The sequence below is a fragment of the Mus caroli genome, chromosome 4 (assembly GCF_900094665.2).
Source record: "Mus caroli chromosome 4, CAROLI_EIJ_v1.1, whole genome shotgun sequence".
In the NCBI taxonomy this organism is placed as follows: Eukaryota; Metazoa; Chordata; class Mammalia; order Rodentia; family Muridae; genus Mus; species Mus caroli.
In genome coordinates, this window is record NC_034573.1 from 7,186,092 (window position 1) to 7,201,393 (window position 15,302).

Genomic DNA, 15,302 nt, shown 5'->3' on the forward strand with positions numbered 1-15,302 from the left:
CCGTTCTGGAAATACCCTCCTGGATATCCCCAGATGATTTCAAAATGCCTTTAAGATGGCAATGAAAATTAAGCATCACTTGCAGCCTTTACATCAAAGCCAAAGAAAGTCCTTTTGTTTGTTTGACTGCAGGGTCTCTTGTGGCTCAGACTAACCTTCAACTTCTCATCTCCCTTCCAACTCACGATCTGAATTACAGGCATGTGTCACCGTGTCTAGCTTCAATTTCTTTTTAAAAAAATTATTTTTACCTTATTTTTTGAGATGGGGTTTCTCTATATCTCTGGCTGTCCTGGAACTCCATTTATATACCAGGGTAGCCTTGAACTAAGAGATGTGTCTGCCTATACCTGGGATTAAAGGCATGTGCCAGGCAGGCGTGGTGGAACATGCCTTTAATTCCAGCACTTGGGAGGCAGAGGCAGGCAGATTTCTGAGTTCGAGGCCAGCCTGGTCTACAAAGTGAGTTCCAGGACAGCCAAGGTTACACAGAGAAACCCTGTCTAGAAAAACAACAAAACAAAACAAAAACCAAAAACAACAACAAAAAAAGGGCATGTGTCACCTGAATCCTAGGGATGCTCATTTTAAAAGGTCTGCAGTCATCTTTGACCCCTGTCTGTCATACTTTGAAACACCAGAAAGTCCTACTTGTTGTGTCCGGCCAGCAGACCACAGCCTGGGTTCTAGCCTGGAAAGGCATTTTGGAAACCTGGAAGAGAAGAGGGGCTAGGCGGCGAGAGAAAAGAATGAAGCCAGGACAACCAGTTCTGATCAAGGCTCAATTTTACTAATTCCAGACCCTCAGTTATAAAGGAAGGGGGAGGGAACCCAATATCCCGCCAAGTAACTCAGGGTCCAGTAGCAGGACGAACACGTGTGTGCCTCCAGACGGCAAAGGCAGGTTCCAGCAGTAGGTAGGCGTGGCAGGACGAATGAGCCGGTAGCTCCACCCTTGAGCAGGCAGGTTCCAGGCTGGGGGAAGGGAGGCCACACTACTAACTAGATCTGGGGTCCAGTCGATTTCCCCACTTTAAGGCTCTACTGTCTCCCATCTGCCAAAATGGTAGCACCCAATGAGCGCCATCCTACATTATTATTTTTTTTTATTTACTTTACATCCCAATTGAAGTTGTTCCTCTCCCTCTTCTCCTCCCAGTCCTTCCACATCACCCCATTCTCCACAAGCCATCCTACTTTTTTTCTTGGCTCTTCTATTATCTATTTGACCTACCTCAATCTTTTGAAAGTAAGGCAGATCATATCACATCAGCTCTCAGAACCTTCCAGAATGCTGGGTTTTTTTTTTTGACTATTTCCTGTCTGTCAGGTGATCTTCGGGACACTTCTTTGCCTGTCCGACTCCTTTGCTCACTCAGCACCAGCCACACTGGCTCTATAACTCCTTCATGATGATATCAGATGGGTGTGTTCCCACCTCTGGGATAAAGAAAAACGGAATGACCTGGTGCCCTTGAGTCACTTTACTCTCAATGCTCCACCGTCTCTGCTAACAGTATAGTGGATCTGTTCTGCCATTTATCTTTGAATAAAATCCCCTTGCTACTTTGCAAGTCCAAGTGAACCTTTGAATAAGAGGCCAAGACCCTGAAGAGGATCGGCCTAGACCAATGTTAATCCTGCCTTCAACCTTTTTTGTTTCAGTGTCCAGGACCAAACCCAGGGTCCTCTGCATGCTAAGCAACTAAGCAGCAGTACACTGAGTTTCACAGAGACAGCACTGGGGGCAAGGGAGGGCTGGACAGGCACTGGGCGACTGACTCTGTGGAGGAAAATCAACTGAACACTGGCAAAGGAGATCCTAAGAAGCCAAGAGGCAAAATGTCCTCATATGCATTCTTTGTGCAAACCTGCCGGGTGGAGCACAAGAAGCAGCAGCAGCACCTGGATGAAGAACTTCTGGAAATCAACTTCTCAGAGTTTTCCAAGAAGGGCTCAGAGAGATGGAAGACCATGTCTGCTAAAGAAAAGGGAAATGTGAAGATATGGCAAAGGCTGACAAGGCTCGTTATGAAAGAGAAATGCAAACCTACATCCCTCACAAAGGGGAGGCCAAAAGGAAGTTCAAGGACCCAATGTACTCAAGAGGCCTCCTTCTGCCTTCTTCTTGTGGTCTGAACACCCAAAGTCAAAGGCTAGCATCCTGGCTTATTCATTGGTGATGTTGCAAAGAAACTAGGTATGGAACAACACTGCAGCGGATTACAAGCAGCCCTGTGAGAAGAAGGCTGCCGAGTGAAAGGAGAAGTAGGAAAAGGATATTGCTGCCTACAAAGCTAAAGGAAAACCTGATGCAGAGAAAAGGGGTTGTTCAAGGCTGAAAAGAGCAAGAAAAAGAAGGAAGAGGAAGATGAGGAGGAGGGAGAGGAGGAGGAGAAAGGAGGAAGAGAAGTTGGTTCTAGTGTAGTTTTTTGTTGTTGTTTATAAAGCATTTAACTGTATACACCTCATTCCTTTTAAAGAAAAAAATTGAAATGTAAGGCCGTGTAAGATTTGTTTTTAAACTGTACAGTGTCTTTAAATAGTCCTGTCCTGGTGGTATTTTCAATTGCCACTAACCTTGCTTGGTACAGTCCTGGGGTTGTAAATTGGCATAGAAATTTAAAACAGGTTCTTGTTGAAGCACAGCACAAATTAGTTATACATGGGGACAGTAGTTTGGGTTCTTTCTTTCTCTCTTTCTTTCTTTCTTTCTTTTTTGTTTATGTCTTTTTCTTTCCATCTTCAGGTGTCTCTGATGTAGCTTATATGAAGATAATTGTTGTCCTGTTAATGGAATACCACTCCATAATTGCAAAAAATAAAAATAAAAAATGCAGCTGTTTTAGAAGTACTGGGGCAGTGGCATGGCTACCAGCAACCTACATGGTAACAGACCTTCCAGGAGATTCTGATTTATCTGAGATAATGAATCAGAGCCACAATGATGGGAATGTCTGTTTGTTTTGGGAAAAGGTCTCATGTGTTTCAGGCTGGCCTAAAACTTGCTGTGTACCAAGGGAAACCTTGAATTTCTGATTTGTTTTTCTTTTTTTCCCACCCCCTGAATTACAGGTATTACAGGAATGTGCCACTACACTGTTTATGGACAGTTAGGGATAAAGCCCAGGGCTTCCTCCATGCTAGGCCAACATTATACCTACTAAGCTATACCTCCAGTTCCCATTGTAGCGATTCTTACAGGATGGAAAAACCCTGTACAACAGCACTCATCGCCTCCTTTCTTTGTACAAGTTCTGTTACTTGCTCACCAGAAGACATTAGTTGTCTGACCTCTTAAATAGGAGTGATAATGCTTATACTGATTTCAATTTAATATATTGTTGTGATGGCTAAATTTAAATAATGTAGACAAAAACACTGGAATCTGTCAATTATTATTCATTCAACTATTCTTCTTCAATTATTATTAGGCAAATGTTTTGATTTATGAATGGATCTAAGGAGAAGTTCTGAATGAATTAGGTTTTAAGTTCAGACACAAAACAAAACTGGGAAAGATTATGACAGTGACTGTTCACTGTCAACAAAGAACCAGGACAAAGAGGAGGTCTCAAAAGGGTAAGGGAACAGACTGCTGTCACTGTGCTCAGCAGTACTGCATTAGAGGTCAACATTTCAGACAAGGGAAACTCCCTTGATGACTTTCTAATGTTCGAGGAGAACTGCAGGTGATCAGCCAATACAAGATCAAAGCATCTATCACCCTTTAGAGGCGTGGCTTTCCAGTATACTTTTATTTTATTCTGAAGTCAGGGTCTCATGTCATGCTATGCAGCTCAGTCTGGCCAGGAACTCACTACACAAAAACTCAAGCTTGAGAGTCTCTTGCCTCAGCTTCCCAAGTGCTTCGATTACAGACGCGTGCCGGCACACCCAGCTTGAGTTTGGTCTTTCACAAGACATTTTTCCAGGATCAATAATGACAGATTGATTTGCCACAGCTTTGTCAACAGTTTATGTAGCTGACATGATGGGCAGAGTACAAGTGCCTGGGAAATGCAAAACCACCCATAAAAGGTATGAGAGAAAAGGTTACAACAGTCAGCAACAGAAATAGAAACTGAAACCACAAAAACTTAAAAGCCTACCATTACAAAAACAGTTTCACAGCAGTGGGGGTTGGGGGTCTGCTCCAGGTGGTTTCCAGAGGAGGGAGGCAGCATAGGTGACTTCATAGCAGATGAGACTGGGATGCTCCCGTCTGAGCAGGATGCACGGCACCCAGCCCTGTGTACTAAAGCCTGCTCCCTCTTTTTCTTGTTTATTTATTCCACCATGGCAGTCCACAGAACACACTGTGGACTGGAGCCGTTGTCACTGGGTGAACTTAAAATCAGTCAACAGCTTCCGAGAGGTACCGGTCGGATCCAGGTTTGCCTTCAGGTAACTTAGTCAACGCTTGGAAAGTACCACGACTGAAACAGCAGGGCCTTCCTGAGGCGAGGGGTTTAACCTGTCTCTTCAGGTGAGCCTGTGTCCAGGAGCAAGGGTTGGAAGCCTGTCACCTGGCAGCACGGAGGCTGTCTCGTAGCTAGGAGACTTTGTGTGTATGTGCTTGTTCAATTGCTCTGTACAAAATGTGAAGCCAAGCTCTATTTATTGATTCATTTGTTTAACATTTGGGCTGCAACGCACAAGTGCTGAGATAAGAGAGTTTGTAGACGCAACATTGAAAAGTCACATATTCCTTGGCACCAAGAGAGGATATGATCTGCATATGGAAATCCCATGATGTAACCCTCTGAAACGGCCGTGGGAGACCTGCCAAGTTCACCATCAAGTTGATTAAGCTCAGTTCAAACAAATAGGCCAAGGCTGGTCATAGTTTCAAAATATTCAACCTTTAGACCTGGTTTCTAAGGTGTTTTAGTTTGTCAGACAAGCCTATCTTTTCTCCCTGTTCCCTGTCATGAACTCGCTGACCTCATGAGCCTTCAGTATCGAGTATATAGGACGCCAGGGCAGCTGTCATTTGATATGTGAACAGGTTTCCTTCTCTGGATCCTGAAGGAGAATTCTGATCAGTCCCTCTCAAAGAGAGGATTAAAATGTAGTTTGATGGCTCTCAACTGTTGCAGAATGAGAATTCCTGGGGTCAAGCATAGGCCCCAGTGACTCACAAGTTATGTGACGCGACTAAGTCATTTAACACCTCTTGATGCCATCCCTTCTCAGGTAGGCCTTGCTACGATTACCCCATCTGTTCTCCATCCAGTCTCAGCTTCTCTGTGACACCCTTCTCTTCAGTAATACCTGGGTGTCATTTCTCCCCTAATAGAAATCTGAGATGAGACCAAAATGTCCCTGCCTCCCACTCCCCTCTAGCTGCCTGGAGCTCTCCTCTCTAGCATCCTTTTTCTTCACTTTTGTTTTTGTTTTGGGACAGGCTCAGATACCCCAAACAGGCCTCTAACTCTATGCAGCTGTGGTTGCCTCCAGCCTTTGGTCTTCTTGCCTTTACTTCCCAAAGATACAGGTGTGTACCACCATGCCTAGCTCAGAAGTTCCTTTACAAGGATCTGGTGGGGCTAGAGAGAAGACTCCGTGGTAAAGAACACATGCTGCTCGTGCAGAAGCACCCACGCATCATCTTGCAACTGTCCAGGGGATCTGACACACTCTTGTGGTTCTCATGGGCACCAGGCACACACACGGTGGTCACACATCCCTGCAGGCAAACACTCACACACCTAAAATAAAAATAAATCTTAAAAGGATTGCATGGTTGCATGAACTGAATTGTGTCCCCCCCCCCCCCCGAAATGCATGATAAGAAGCCTGGTCCCTGGCACTTCAGAGTGTGGCTAGACTTGGAAAGTTAGATAGACCATCTGATCTCATTGCCTGCCTTCAGATTTCTATCCTCCAAAGGGCTAGATATTATCAACTGTTCTGGGAACCTGCTTAAGGCTGCTGAGCAGACAAATACAGTTAAGACATTTTAAATTTTGTTTTATTTTTAAGATTTATTTATTTTATGTGTATGACTGTTTTGCTCACATGTATGCCTGTGTACCACAAGTATGCCTGGTGTCCACAGAGAAGGGCATCAGATCTCTGGAACCAAGGATTTGGGCTTCCATACAGCTGGGAATCAAACCCAGGTCCTCTTTAAGAACAAGTGCTCTTAACAACTGATTCATCCCTTCAGCCCTACAATTAGACTTTCTATTCCTATTGTTCTTTTAAACCTCTCCCAAGCAGGATTTTCCCAGTACCCACAAACTGTTGTATCAGGGTTACCACTGACCACTACCTAACAGATCCAAAGCCACTGGGCTATAGGTTTGAAATCTAGTCCCTGGGCTATCACCGGGGGCTTCTTTGCAGCCGCTCAGACTTTCTGGAGGAAGCTATTTTTAGGGACTCTAGCATGACATTCTCATTTTTCCACTTTCTAACGGGTTTCTTTTCCAGCCCTCTTCTGAATCCAGTCTTCTTTACAGCACGCCACTCACTTCTGTTGCTCTAAATATGACAGAACCACCGAGAAGTCACACCTTTCCCTCAGCCATTCCACCCCTCCCTGGAGCTGCAGACCAAACTCTCCAATGGCCCTGGACATTTCCACTGAAAGACCTGAAGATCATTTCCAGTCCAACGCCCACCCCCCATCCCCATCTTTCCTCTATTGCCCCCATTTCCTTAACGGTGTTAGGATTCACCAGCAGTCAGGATCCCACCACCACCCCATACACACCTCAGTCAACTCAACAGTCAGTCTCATCTCAACCTTAAAATAAACCATGATTTTCAAGATGGTTGCTGCCCATTTCCCTGCTCACCTCTGGGTCCTCCTCCTGACTGAGGGCTTGTTGATCATTGAGCCTACTCACTTTTCAGCAGCTTTCTTTTTCTTTCAATACTGGGTATTGAATCAAGAGCCTTGTACACAGTAGACAAGTAGTGGGCACTGAGCTGTATCTCCTACCCTCAATCTTTAAAACTCTTTTATTTCCAGTAACAGGAGTTGCCTATCCTTCTGAGTCACTGGAATGACAGACCCATACCACAGAATATGGCTTCTCATCCTATCTCCAATACAATGCAGGCTTGCTCTGGCTGGCAAGTTCCCTCCTGACAGTGGCCTCATCTAGCTAGGTGACCACACTGCCTTCCTGGCTGCCAATGACCCTTCAGCTACATTGCCAGTCTCCTGCAGTGACTGGTGGTGGCAGGGCCTAGTCTCACCACTCCCTCTACTTCTATTAGCCGTTTCTTAGAGCCTCACAGAGCCTGCTTGCTCACTGGGTCATTTAGGGTTTGGCTCAAAGCTCATCTCCTGGAGAGGCCTTTCTTGAAACCCTCCTCTCACCTAGCACTTGCTGGAAAGTCAGAGAGACCAGCACACTCAGGTAACACCCAAACTACAAGCCTAACATCTTATCAGATACTTCATATTTATTACTTCAGTTAGTCCTTAGAATAGCTTTTTAAAGGGCATTCCAAAAAAAAAAAAATCCTTATTTTATAAATCAAAAATCTAAGGTGAGGAGAGGTTCAAGGTCTCAAACTAGCCCTCTAACCCTTTACTTCTTACACCCACTTTCAATTCTATTCTGCGCTATGGGTGAGATGGGCTCTGAGAGGCTGGTTCTCCAGGGTGGGCTGTGCTGGGGAATGGGGGTGGGTGGGCCGGGACAGTTTTCTATCACTCCTGCATTTGGCATTTGGGTGGATAAAGCCACCTAGGTGCACCAGTGTGTGCTGGGGAGTGCGGGGGACAGATCAGAGCCCACACTTGGAAGTCTAGAGCAGGAGCACTGCCATAGGCTCGAAGTTAGCCTAAGCTAAGGAGAGCAAATAAACAAAACAGAACAGAAACCCAAACAAACAAAAAGCAACAGCCAAGATCTGGGTTAGGCAGATTTCTGAATTGGAGGCCAGCCTGGTCTACAAAGTGAGTTCCAGGACAGCCAGGGCTATACAGAGAAACCCCCCTGTCTCAAAAAACCAAAAAAACCAACAACAACAAAAAAAACCCCAACAACCCCCCCAAAAAAAAAATCTGGGTTAGGTGGGCATAAATTCTCTCTTGGGTCTAGACACCTTTATGGGTTCCACTATTAGTACCAAAACATAAAACAAAAACTAAGAAGACAATTTATAGAAGTTACAAAAGCTGCAGAGCCCTGCCCCCCTGCTTTCTTTCTTTTTTTTTCAGGGTGCAAAGGTTGGAACCTAAAGCTTTATGCATGGCAGGCACAAGCTCTCCTGCTTAGCTACATCTCCAGCCCAGAGGCTGTAGTCTTAAGCAGCTATTATGTTTACAGTTCTGGAGTAATCCTTCACTCCTAGCTCTGTTTTCTGTTTCATTTAGAGAGTAGAGTTCCACCTGTTCCAGCACTTGGGAGGCAGGAATAAGACCCACACAGGTGTAGACTACAGTGGTCTGTCTACACAGCAAGTCACAGCCTGCCAGGGTTACATAGACCCTGGCTCAACAATAGCGGCTGCAGAGATGGGTCTGAGGTTAAGAACACTACCTGATCTTCCAGAGGACTTGGGTTCAATTCCCAGCATCAATTGTCTATAATTCATCTTAGGATCTGACACCCTTTCTTGGCCACTGTGGGCACTAAGCATGGATATTGGGTACAGACACATATGCAGACAAAACACTCATACAAAAAAGAAGTGGGGTCCAGGAAATGTCTTCCTTTCTCCTTGTCTTAAGTCATTGCTCTATTCTTGTGACGAGACACCAAGACCACAACAGCTCTTATGAAAGAAAGCATGTAAGTGAAGCTTGTTTACAGTTCCAGAGGTTTAGTCCATTGTAACCATGACTACATGGTGGCAGAAATAGCACTAGACAGTAGCTGCGAGTGCTACATCCAGATGAGAAGGTAGCAGGAAGAAAAACACTGGACATGCCCACAGTGACATACTTCCTTCAAGACAGCCACACCCACTCCAACAAGCCATGCCCCCAATACATCTCAAGAGTGCCTCATCTATGAGCTGGTGTCAGCTATTCTTATTCAAACCACCACGCTTCAGTTCCAGGTTTTCTGGTTCATTCTCTTCATTTGGAATAATGGATATCACTGGAATTTTAAGTGGCTAGTGATCTTAAATGCAATCTAGACCAGCTCTGCGTTTTCCCTAGACAGCTAGCAACAGTTTGGCCTATAGTCAAAGCCCATCTGAATGTCTCTGTTGGTACACAGACTGAAAATGACCGAGCAGACTTCACTTTGGGATTCTCTATAGTTCTGCAGTATAGCTTAACAGTTTGGTGACTTATGTTGGAAGACGGCGTGTAGGGTCCTCCTTTGTGGCTTGGGAGGAAACAACATGCTTTAGCAATCTCAGCGCGGCTAGCAGCGTGAGAGCCACAACCTAATTTTGTGAGCAGGAGGCAGGAGCATTACTTGTATCTGGATGATGGCATAAATGTGATTCAGTCCTGTGATCCTTCAAACAAAACTTGAGGTTGAATTCCTTTTTGTTCTGGTAGATAGTATTGAGTACCATGGAAAACAGACAAGGGTACTCTGACCGACACAGAGAAAGTCGTCCACAGCAGGGGGCAGCCTGGAACTGGGTACTATAGCAACACTCTGAGAATTAGCCTATGAATTAAAGGATGGTTGCATTTGTGGGGTCTGGCCAGGCAAAGAATGGCCAGGTCTTTTGTCATCTAACACTGAGAAGATTGTGTTGCTGGTGTGTGATTTGAGTTTGGTCGAATGCAGACTGCTCCATGCTGCAGAGGTGACTTTACTCCTGTGTCTTACTTCATACAAGTATGCAAACCAGAGTGTTCCAAGCAGGGAGGCAGCAGGAACGACCCACCCTGGTGTCCTGATGTGGGCAGAAGGCAGTCAAGGATTTTGGTGATTTCTGTTGTTAGTAGGAATTTCAAAACAATTTTTAAAACTAAGAGTAACATTCCTTTTAATATATCTAGTTCCCACCCACACCTCCAGACAATGTCAGTGATAAACTACTACTTTCTCTACAAGCAGTTATCAGTGTTTCTTGGTACATTGTCACAGGAATAAAACAAGTACCAGTGGTAAGACTATACACATCAGCACAAGTAAACAGAAAGCAAGTGATGCCTGAGATAACATGGCTTTCCTTTCCTTTGTGGTTACTCCATCACTGAGCTAACACGCTTGGCCTGATGAAAAAAAGAGAAAACTTGTTAATAAGAAATGGGCATGTCTGTGATGGGCCTTTTGGGAGATTTGTTGCTGTTGTTGGTGGAATGATTTCTGTTGTTGTTGTTATTGTTGTTTGGGTATGATTGGTGTGTTGTTTGAGACAAGGTCTCTGGTAGACCACATAGACCTCAGCTTGGAAGATGACCTTGAACTCCTAGTCTTCCTGCCTCCACCTCACAAGCTAAGATTACAAATACGTGCTACCACTCTCCTCTGGGTTTCTGGCTTTTCAGTTTGTATTTTAGATTCAGTCCTAAAAAACAAAAGCAAAACAGCAAACCTCCTGCATTTAATGCATTAAAACAATTATTTGCTGGGTATAGAAGCACATGCCTGTGACCTAAGTTCTTCGGAGCCAGAAGCAGGAGAATCAGAAATTTAAGGGCAGCCTGGACTACACAGTGAGGTTTTGTCTTGTTTTTAATTAAAAAAAAAAAAGTAAAAGAAAGAGAGAGAGAGAGAGAGAGCAATCATTTGTTTGCTTAGGATTCTGCCTTTTTGGCAGGACTCAGTGGAGTCAGCTTATCACAAAATGGTCTGCTGAAGCTGGAACTGCCTAAAGGGTCTTTTTCTCTCATTCCTGTTTGGTATCCTGGCTTGGATGAACTGTGCTCCAGGGCCTGGCTAGGCATCTTTTACCTTGTGGCCTCTTAACACAGATGGTTTGAACTTCTTCACTGCATGACTGAGTCTGTCCTGTCTTGTGGTTGTCTTCTACTAGACTACAAAGCCGACACTGCCAGATTTTCTTCATGCTCAAAAGTGTAAGTCCACTACTGGTATACTGTGTGGTCAAAGCACCAATAGAGCTAGCCCAGATTCAGGGTGCATATGTATGGGGTAGAGGATTTTATTTCATGATGGAGGCCTATGGTGGCTGTCTCTGGAAGCATCATTTACCTCAGGTTGTTTCTGTCATAACAAGGTACTGCTTTCACAGTTTTTTTTTCCCCCCTTGATTTTTCGAGACATGGTTTCTCTGTGTAGCCCTGGCTGTCCTGGAACTCACTCTGTAGACCAGGCTGGCCTCAAACTCAGAAATTCACCTGCTTCTGCCTCCCAAGTGCTGGGATTAAAGGGGTGCGCCACCACTGCCCCGCTGCTTTCACACTTTTGCCTTTAGGAATAACAAACTTATTAAGCTGCACAAGGTAAGTTTTTTTAAAGAAAAAAACTAGACTTTTATAATTGTTAATAAATTTTGGTTCTAAATGGGAGGATGACCTCTAGATGGGTTCCTTCCCTCCTCCACCCCAACCCCCCAGGGGCACAGTGGCCTCTAGATGGATTCTTAAAGAGAAACAACAGATGGTAGGGCTCCTAACATAGCAATAATATTTGACAGAAAATATTTGATTTGCCAAAATCTAAAATCCAGACTGTACAGATCACCCTTGAAGCATGTATGGTCAAATGATCAACACATACTGATCATTACCTGAGTGTCAGACCAATTCTCTGACTCCCTGCAGAGAGCAGAGGGTCTTGGAGATCAAAACCCATTTCTCCCCTTGAAGGCTCGGTGTTTTAAGTGTTTTTCGTGGTCTGGAATGGGTTCCCCTCTCCTAATTTGGGGTTGGTAAATTAAACAACAGGGAGCTGATGGGCCCACAGTTTCAGGAAAACATGTCCAGGACTAGCCTGGACCAATCACCAAGAAGAGAACCCCTGCTGACAGGAGAAAAAGCACACAAACAAGGTCTTTGTCTCATGTCAAGAGGATGAGGAAGAAGCCAGATATTTGTCATCTTTATCTATAACCTGTTTCTTTCTCTGCACATCTGTATAGCCCAGTGGTTCTCAACCTTGTTAATGCTGTAACCCTTTAATACAGTTCTCATGTTGTGGTGACCCCAAATATAAAAATTGTTTTTGTTACTACTTCATAAGTATAATTTGCTACTGTGAATTGTAAATATCTGTGTTTTCCGATGATGTTTTCTTAGGTGACAAACAGGCTGAGACTCGATGGTCTATCCGAGATCTCGGAGTCTGTCTTGAGACTACCTGAGGTCTCACCAAGGCCAGAAGATTACATCTCAGCCCCACAGAATCCATATAACTGACAGGACCAATATGACTCCTGTCATTCCTAGTTAATCCCTCAATGTATGTGTAGTAGTTTTGGATTAGAATCTCTTTGTAAATGCAGTGTCTCATTTTCTTCTCACTATAAATAGCTGGTGAGGACCTAGGCCTCCTGTGACTGTTTACATTTTGTAAAAAAGGTCATAACCTCTTCAGTTCTTATAAGACCTTAGATGCAGACCCCTGGGAAGAAACAGGTAATTCTTCACTCGGGGTTCCTCTTTTCCGAAGTTAAGGCCCTTTAGGCTACGAGTTGTGGCCCTATGCCCAACTTTTGTCTTTCTAGAGCAGACTCTTGGGGGGCAAGACCTGAGAGCTTCCTGTTCAAGTTCATAAGGCAGACTAGGCCCTGGCTTACTAAGGGGTGAGGAATGAGTGGGACACAGGGATCCCATGTATTTGGGGCCCTGACTTCTTTTAAAACAATGCCCAGCGGTGGGTTGCCTTCAGCATCGCGACTATTGGTTTATCTGTACACTGACCAGAGGAGCAACTGCTATCCCTAACCACCCCCTCAGCAAAAGGGGGCTGAGTGCCTGGTACCCACTCTGGGCTCCTCACTCAGCCGAAGCGGCTCCGGGGGTCGGGCTCTTCTCCTCTTGGTCGCGCTGGCTCCCACCACGGCCAGTCCCGGGCCGCTGTCCTTTCCCCTCCTCCCGTGTGTTCTCCGGCTCCCGCTTTGTTGCCCGGGCTTGTTTCTGCCCCGGGCGCGCCGCCGGCTCAGTGCCAGGTCACGTGCGTTAGTGACAACCTCTCGCAGGGCGGCCCGGGAGGCCCCCGCGCAGCCGATTGGTCGGCCTGCGGCTGGCGCGGCTCGGGGCGGGGCTGGGAAGCCGATCAGCTGTTCCCAGAGCTGCACAACAACAAAAGGACCCGGACGGGCCGGCGGCGGCCAGGGCAGCGACCGCAGCGCAGGAACCGGGCCTGCCGCAGCTACCTCAGCGCCCGCAGCGCTGCTCGGCTCACGTAAGTGCGGGCTACACAGGCGGGAGGGCGGCGGTTGGTTGCCCGCTCTCTGGCTTTCATACCGGACCCTCTCCCTGCCGTGACGTGCACGGCGACACCGAGAACCTGCGGGTGACGGGAAACCTGCTCCGTTACCCGGAGACCCGCCCGGACCCCTCCTGACCTCGCGCATCACCGAGCCTGCACCTGTGGGGAGAGCACTTCCCGTCGCTTCCGTCCTCATCAGTTTGGTCGCTGGCACTTGGGGTGTGCTAGAGGCTGCTGTGGGTTCTAAATACTTCATTTCAGACCGTCGCGACCGCCCTGCGAGGCCCCAACTTTGCTTATTTAAGCGGAGGAAACTTGGAGGCACAGAAAGTAATTTTAAGGCCACACAGCTAATTAAAAGGAAGCGGTGTTTACTATTTGCAGAGGGATTTCACGTGCAATTCCTTCATTTTGCTTCCACTTTCACGGTATGTTTACTCCCTGTAAAAGTTAAGAGCAGATTAACGGGGAACCCCTTTCCACCTGTTAACCCCTTAAAGACTAAAGGCGTTCCTGGCTGAAAGAGCCCTTTCAGAATGCTGAATAGTTTTGAGCTTGGGTCTTCGGACCGACATCATTACAAATGCCCCAAAATCTTACCCCCCCCTTTTTTTTTTTTTTTTTTGAGACAGGGTTTCTCTGCATAGCCCTGGTTGTCCTGGAAGTCACTTTGTAGACCATGCTGGCCTCGAACTCAGAAGTCCGCCTGCCTCTGCCTCCCAAGTGCTGGGATTAAAGGCATATGTCACCACTGCCCGGCTATGCCCCAAGATCTTAAAAATCACATCCTTGGCGGTGATTGTAATACTTTTCATTGGCAGGTGTGAAAACACTAGGCAGCTTGTCAGCCTCTGCCACTATAATTTTCAAAGTCCTTGCTGGAAACCATGGCCTACTAATTTTTGTGACCAGTGTCTCTTTTGTTTTTCATCTTGTCTTTTATTCCTTTCTGCTCCCTAGTGTATTTCTCATGGAAATAACTGCTTTCAAAAGTTAGGGTTAACAAAGCAGTGAATTACCAACCTAGCTGCTCTCTGTTCACTGTCTTCAGACTTCAGAACAGGATGTGGTGAGTCCTTGTAAATTAGCTAAATAGACAGAGGTGTAAGGAGCAAAGACAACTTTTTTGGCTTAGTATTTTTGTAGTTCAAAACTAATTTTTAAATTACTTGAATCAAAGGTGGCCCATGCCACCAAGTACTGAACAGGTGGCAGTGGGAGAATCAGTTCAAGGCCATCCCTTGTTTCTGACTGAAAGAACAAACCTTTTTATTAGCATCTTTGTTTTTCTGAACTGCTAGATTCTCTTATTCCACCATGTAGATTCTGGGGATCACACTCAAGTCATCAGGCTTGCCACCATACACGTTGCCATGTTGAGTTATCTTTCTGGCCCATAAGTAATCGGTTTTTTTGGTTTTTGTTTTCTTTTATTTATTATTATATCCAAGTACACTGTAGCTGTCTTCAGATGCACCAGAAGAGGGCATCAGATCTCATTATGGATGGTTGTGAGCCACCATGTGGTTGCTGGGATTTGAACTCAGGACCTTCGGAAGAGCAGTCAGCACTCTTAACCACTGAGCCATCTTTCCAGCCCCACAAGTAACCATTTTAAGGCTGCTTTTCAACAGTATGTTTAGCCAGCTGGTATTTCAAAACTGCATTCATCAAAGTTGTGGGTGCTTTTGTTGTTGTTTTTAATTTTAAAGATGTTTTTGGAGCCGCCTGCTGGCAGCCAAAGCCACTGAAAAGTGCTAGTCTCTGAAGTTTTTAGAATCAGGCTGGAAGGAGCCTGAGGTCATGTGCAGGGAAAAGCAAGGAAGGCACCAGGTTGAAAGGATTCCTGCCCTACTGCTGCCTCAAGACACCAGCTCACAGCCGGGCGTGGTGGCACACGCCTTTAATCTCAGCACTCGGGAGGCAGAGGCAGAGGCGGATTTCTGAGTTCCAGGCCAGCCTGGTCTACAAAGTGAGTTCCAGGACAGCCAGGGCTATACAGAGAAACCCTGTCTCGAAAAA

The 15,302-nt window shown here is 45.8% G+C and overlaps 1 protein-coding gene and 1 long non-coding RNA gene across 5 annotated transcripts in view; one reads left to right on the forward strand and one right to left on the reverse strand.

Annotated features, from left to right (window-relative positions):
- Positions 1-939: 939 nt before the first annotated feature.
- On the reverse strand, positions 940-12,992 carry LOC115030900. Of its 2 annotated transcripts, none has more exons than XR_003836501.1 (4): positions 12,835-12,992; positions 1,872-1,978; positions 1,235-1,440; positions 940-975 (listed from the first exon to the last, which is right to left on the reverse strand). It is a non-coding gene; the product is annotated as an uncharacterized LOC115030900 (long non-coding RNA). The 2 variants fall into 2 exon arrangements; XR_003836502.1 differs by having other exon boundaries at positions 947-1,055.
- A 149-nt stretch (positions 12,993-13,141) lies between these two features.
- Tp53inp1 (tumor protein p53 inducible nuclear protein 1) overlaps positions 13,142-15,302 on the forward strand; it is a 17,689-nt gene continuing 15,528 nt past the window's right edge. For all 3 annotated transcript variants that reach the window (XM_021160568.2, XM_021160566.2, XM_021160567.2), the window contains exon 1: positions 13,142-13,253. The gene's annotated coding sequence lies outside the window, so the exon portion shown is untranslated. The remainder of the gene's footprint in view (positions 13,254-15,302) is intronic.